Genomic DNA, 6,351 nt, shown 5'->3' with positions numbered 1-6,351 from the left:
AGCGCTCCCTCGGCGCCGGCGTCTGCTCGGGCCACCAGTCTTCCCGCAGCTCACAACAAAGGAAACATGTGACCGCCGGGGCCAAAACACTGAGCGTCACCGACCCCCGGCCAATCGGGTGGGCGGCTCCCGCCCCGGCGCACCCTGGGAGGTGTAGTTCCCAGCCCCTCGGCCCGGGCCACCTGGCTTCCTGCTCTAGGGCCGACGCGGTGTGCAGAGGGTGACCAGACCGAATCCGAATGCTTTGTTTTAGGTGGAACCCGGTTACGGAAATGCGTCCTGTGAAAGGCGTCTAGGAGAAACCCAAGTCTATGTTTATCGCCTTCAAAGCCGCAGCCACGTCCCCAGGCAAAAGCATAAGACCTGGAATTCACAAAACCTTAGGGTTTGGAATGAGGTTTAGACATCTTTTTATTTGAGCCTTAGATGTGCAATCGGGAAATCTGAGGGCCTGAGGGGTGTAAACCCTTCACGCTAGGAAGGTCCAAGAGAAACTGCCTTTCTTGTAAATCTGTTTAGGTCACTCATCAAGTCTGAGTGATTCCCTATTTTGCAAGACAGATAGATTCCCCAAAGGATGTTATTTTGTCATTTTGTCTCTGCAATTTTTTTTTTCAAAAATGTGTATACTTCCTGACTCTGCAACCATTTAACCAGTTTTGGATTTCTAATATCAAACATTTCCCTTCTATGCCCTATGAATACAGTCATGCCTCTATGAAACACTCAGAGGCAGAAATAATATGGAAAGCCTGCATCCAGGCCTTTTAAACATGCATTTTAGGTCTCTTTTCCATCTCTTACTAAAAACAAAAATGCCTGCCATTTACCTACTAAGTTCAAGGTTCAGTGCTAGGCACTTAACATATAGTTACATCCTTAATCCTCATATTAACCCAGCAAGATTGATGTTACACTGCATGTGTGTGCACTTCTGCATATTTTAGACGGGTGTCTTTTGGTTAAGATCCTTCTGCCTCAGCCTCCCCAGTAGATGGGATTATAGACTGGCTGAGCTCACTACTGCCCACTTGAGGGTATGCTGGGTAGCAAATCTGACCTTCAGTGGCTTGTCAGCAGAGAAGCAACCTCCAGAAACTGCCGCTAGGTTAGGCCCTGCTATCCTGTTTACAGTTGAAGAAACTAAGCCACAGAGAGAATAGAGTTACCCTGTGGTTACTCAGCTGTTAAGTAGTAAAGATGGAGGTCACACATATATTTGAAAACAATACGTTTATTTATATTTCAGTCATATTTGTTCACAATTATCTTTCTGAAAAGCTTTTTTACAAATGTAACTATTACCAGGCTCATAGAGAAAGAGCAGTTCTAGTTCCTGCCTTTCCACGCCTAGTTTTCCAGAAGCAACCACTTTAAATTGTTTGAGCTCTTTCTTCTGCTGTTTGAAAATGTAGATATTTCCAGATAATAACATATTTCCTGTGAAGGAAGCTGTCATCCCTGTTCCCCATCTTACAAAATTACAATATGGTTAAATCATTATTTTAATGTTTCTGCTGTTGAGACTAGGTATTATTCATTGTTGAGTCACATAGTATACAATTTGCTTTCTTTTGTGTTTTGTTTGTTTGTTTGTTTTCTGGACTTAATAATTGTCATCTTTTCATTTGTTACATATCTATCATAATGATGAAATGCTTTCAATAGGACCAACAGGTGGCATGGAGGTTAAGGCACAGGATCCCACATGGCCAGTTGAGTGGCTCAAGTCCCAGACCTGGAGTCTTGGAAATCACACCAGGTGCATATGCATGTGTGCCCAAAATCTCAGGAGAGAATGGATTGCAGCATGGCCATTCCCCCTTGGGGGGAGGGGCGATTTCTCATTTTCCCTCTCTCTCTCTCTGGTGAGTGTACATGCCATATAACCAAAACTAAAAAGAAAACAAAGCAAAAACAAAAAACTTTTACTACAACCTATATATGTGTGCATGTGACTGTATGTAAATGCATACATATATTTTTTTATTCTCATAACTATTTGATTCTGAGTTCCTTTTTTTTTTTTTGGAGAGATTTTCACTATAGGGCGCGTGCGCTCGCCAGACAGAGAGAGAGAGGGACAGAGAGACAGAAAGCGAGAAATCACCCCCCAGGGGGGATGGTCACGCCGCAATCCCTTCTCCTCCATTCTCCTCTCGGGATCTTGGGCACGCACGCACATGCACCCGGCGTGAGTTTTAAGCCACCGGGTCTGGGACACGAACCGCGGTCGACTACGTGGGAGTCCAGTGACATAGCCATTATGCTAAATGCTGGTTCCCTCTGAGTTCCTTTTTGAGAAGCTTCTTTCTCTCTCTTTTTTTTTTTTTTTTTAAAGAGAGATTTTTGCTATAGGGCGCATGCACTCATCAGAGAGACAGAAAGCAAGAAATCACCCCCCAGGGGGGTGACCACATCTCAATCCCTTCTCTGCCATTATCCTCTCAGGATTTTGGACATGCGCACACATGTACCTGGTTTGAGTTTTAAGCCACCAGGTCAGGGACTTGAACTGCAGTTGACTACGTGGGAGTCCAGTAATATAACCATTAGAACCATGATACCATCTGCTGGTCCCAGCAGCTTCTCTTCAGGACTGTTGCACAGCTGTTGTCCTGAGTCTTCATTTCCTGTCTCCAGAAAATCCCATGGCTGCCTCTAAAATGTCTAACATTGCCACCTATTTTGTGGAGTACATTCTTCCTAAGTAGTTTTCTAAGAAAAAGTGCATAGGAAGTAAATCTTTTTGAACTTGTCGTATTCACAAATGTCATTGTACCTTTAAATGATAATGTTGACTCTGTATAAATTCTAGATTATAAATTGTTTTTACTTAGGATTTTGAAGATATTGCTTATTTTTCTTTTTGAAAGAAATTTGCTATGGGGCACATATGCTTGCTGGAGAGAGTCAGAGAGGGAAATTGAGAAAGCACCCCCAGGAGATGGCCACACCATAATCCCTTCTCTTGCATTCTCTCAGGAGTTTTGGGCATGCATGCATGCACATGCACCCAATATGTTTATCATACTGTGAGGTCCAGGACTTGAACCATGCAGTTGGCCATGTGAGATCCAGCTGCCTTAGCCACCATGCCATTTGGCTGGCTCAGATTCTGCTTATTTATGGGCCTTTCTCAACTGAATACCTTCTGGGATCCCTCAAGGCAGGAATCATGACTTACTCATTTTATATCCAAGTAGGTGCTCAGTATCTGTTAATTGATGGCATGATCTTTATTGCTTGAGGATAAGGAGACCGGAGAGAGCATCAGACCCCTTGGGGCTGGCCTGCATGCTAAGTCCTCAGACTTTCTTGAGATAGATGCAATGTGATTAATCTCAACTAAGAGAGGGGAAGGGAAAGGGTGGACCAACAGGCAGGCAGCCTTGGAGTTTGGCAGCCCAGGCACACAGGCTTACAGGTGGTGTGGGGGCTCCTCGGGCTGCCAGAAAGGGGGTGGTTGGACCATTGGTGAAGGGTCCTGGGTGTTATGCTTACCCTACAGCCTTTTCCTCATCTGGGACTGGAACAAAAGCTGTCACATCCGGGGGAATCTGCTGAGACTGAGTTAGATTAAGCTATTGGGTTTCTACGTTTTTCTATGCAAAAAATGCCTTTTCTGATGATCCAGTATAATGTGACTGTTTTGGCAATGTTACAATCCAGTGTCCTCCTTGTAGGAAGTGGTTGTTTGGAGTTGGGGGAGCCAGAGGTTCTTCAAACCTAGCTCCTTTCAGGAATAAAATGTGTCATGCTGTAGTCTATCTGCTTGCAAATTCTGTAGACCGTCCTCGTTGCTTTCCACAGTACCCATGACAAGGTAAGGTGGCCGAGTTTCCAGAGTTCTGCCAGTCCTTTTTATTTCCTCCAAACTGCTCTTGTTCCCCAGGAAGCCATGTTTGGGACCACTCCCCACTCACACCAGACCTCTCCCTGTCTCTGCCTTGGCCTCCAGCACTTGGCGTCTCTCGTTCCTGACTGTGGTGGGAACCTGGGTCATCCTTTAAGGTCCTGTTCTGGTGCCACTCCTTTTGTGAGGCGTGGCTGATGGCCTCCTCTCCGCTACCTGCTGCAAAGCTGCGTGCGGCCCGGCCTCGGAGTGTGCGCGGCGTGTACAGCCTGAACATGGCTGTCCCTCCACCAGCTGGAAGACAGCCCTTGGAGCGTCTCCCACAAGTCCCAGGTGAAGAGTGCTAGTGAGTGCCGGTTGTACAAAAGGTTTCACAAAGAGAGTTGCGTGGCATCTCACAGCGCAAGCTCCTTAACCACCCCCTTTAAATGTCTGCTCCATCTCCTTAGCTCCCCCTCTTCCCACCAGGCACCCTCCCTCGGGGCCTCTCCCCAGATCCGTGCTTAGGCTTCCTCTCTGAGATCCCTGCCGTATTCTTCCCAAACACTCCCTCCTCCCATCTCTTTTTCCGCCGTCTGCATTTTCACACTCGTCACCTTTGAACAACAGAGTTCCTCTTCGGAGAAGCCCATAAATAAATGATCTCTGCCCACCCCCCACCCCGTTCCCCTCCACGGGCATTCTTAGTATCTCAGCAAGTCTCTTACACAACCCCTCCGAGTGCTGAGTGAAGGGCAGAGTAAACACACGCTGTTTGCTCCTGGCACCGGAACCTCTCCAGTCTCGGGGGCCACCCCTCCTTCCCTTCTCCTCCGAGAACGAGAACTTAGATGTGACTCAGCTCGATAGCCTCTTGGACCCTGCTTGGCTACCAGGAAAGGTGTGAGTTGCCCCTTGGGGGCATTCTACTTCAACCCAGCAAGTACGGGTCCCCCTAGGCCGTGCCAAGCCTGGTCAGACGTACTAGCATTTGATTCCAACGAGACGTGATGTCGCTGGAGATGCTTCCAGTGTGAGACCCGGGAGAAGAGGAAAGCCTTTTGCCGTCTGGAAGGCGAGCTCCTCCACCCCCTCACTGAGCTATTCTCGTGGTGCCGTCTGCCACAAGGCGTCCTTCCTCACAACTGAAGCAAGGGGCAGGCCTTTCCGTCTCGTGGGGTGGGGAGGGGTGGGGAGGGGTGGGGTGGGCCCTTGGTTTGTTCCTGAAACAGTTCTTCATCAGTGGAGGTCGACAAGGGTGGCTGGGGCTCTGTTGCTCAGGATCTCCTTTGTCACCAGACCTGCCACACCGTGTACAGGTAAGGACTGGTCATCCACCGGCCCTGGTTCTGACCACAGGGCCTAAGGCATACATGCCTCCTTCCTCCACGGTGATGCTGGGCCAGCTGCACCGCACTCTTCTGCCCAAGGACACCTGCTTTTCCCTCGCTGCTTCCTTAATCGCTCCCAATAGAAGTTAGGTGGCCCCTTCAGTCTCTGAAAAGGCCAGCTTTGGGGGCAATTATTCCTGCCCTGCCTGTCTAGGAGGGCTGATTCCCTGAGGGATAACCCTAGCACCTTTTCACATGACTTGCTGCAAAACCTCTTGGGCATGAACTCACGAGGCGTGTCTCGTCCTGCTATGGCTTCTGGTGGCAAGCTTCGGCCCATCCTAGAAATGACTGTACCCTGGCTCCCAGCACTGCCTGGCTGTGTCCCACAGATGCTGTGAGTCACACACAGCTCCTGCTGCTGGTCCCAGTGGACGTCCACTTCACCTCCAGTCCCTCACCTCCAGCCGGGTGTCCCGTGACGAGTCCTGGACTGACCACCCCGGTCTTCCCAGGCGGTGCCTGCTACTGCCCTCCCACTGCCTGCAGGTTCCGAGTGTCTTGTTCACTTGGGGTCCCCTTGATTGCTGGATGGGCAACATTCCCAGGAATCCTGGAGTAGGTGTGAAGGGGCTCAGCTTGTCAGGAATGTCTGCAGACTTCCTCATGTTCTTGTTAGAGCCATCCGGGTTTTTTGGAGAGGTTTTTGCTATAGGGCGCGTGCACTTGCCAGACAGACAGAGACATAGAGACAGAAAGCGAGAAATCACCCCCCAGGGGGGATGGTCACGCCGCAATCCCTTCTCCATTATCCTCTACGGGATCTTGGGCACGCACACACATGCGCCCGATGTGAGTTTTAAGCCACCGGGTCTTGAACCGCGGTCGACTACGTGGGAGTCCAGCGACATAGCCATTACGCTAACTGCTGGTTCCCAGCCATCCGGTTTCTTAAGGAATTGTGTCTGTGAAGGCTGGAGTAACGATCTCCATGAGCATTCTCGGTTAGTGATCTCACCTGGTGCCGGGCTCAGCGGCTGCTCTGTCTGAAGCAGCCATTTCAAACGAGGCAGCCCCCGAAGCCCGAGAGCAGTTCCCATACACCGGTGGTCTGGGAGCGGCCCTGCTTCATGCAGTGCTGTTTTTCACCCCCTTACAAAGCTCAGCCCCTTGTCCTGTCCCCTG

This window comes from Tupaia chinensis, unplaced genomic scaffold (genome assembly GCF_000334495.1).
Source record: "Tupaia chinensis unplaced genomic scaffold, TupChi_1.0 Scaffold000212_1, whole genome shotgun sequence".
Taxonomy (NCBI): Eukaryota; Metazoa; Chordata; class Mammalia; order Scandentia; family Tupaiidae; genus Tupaia; species Tupaia belangeri.
This window is presented reverse-complemented; position numbering follows the sequence as displayed.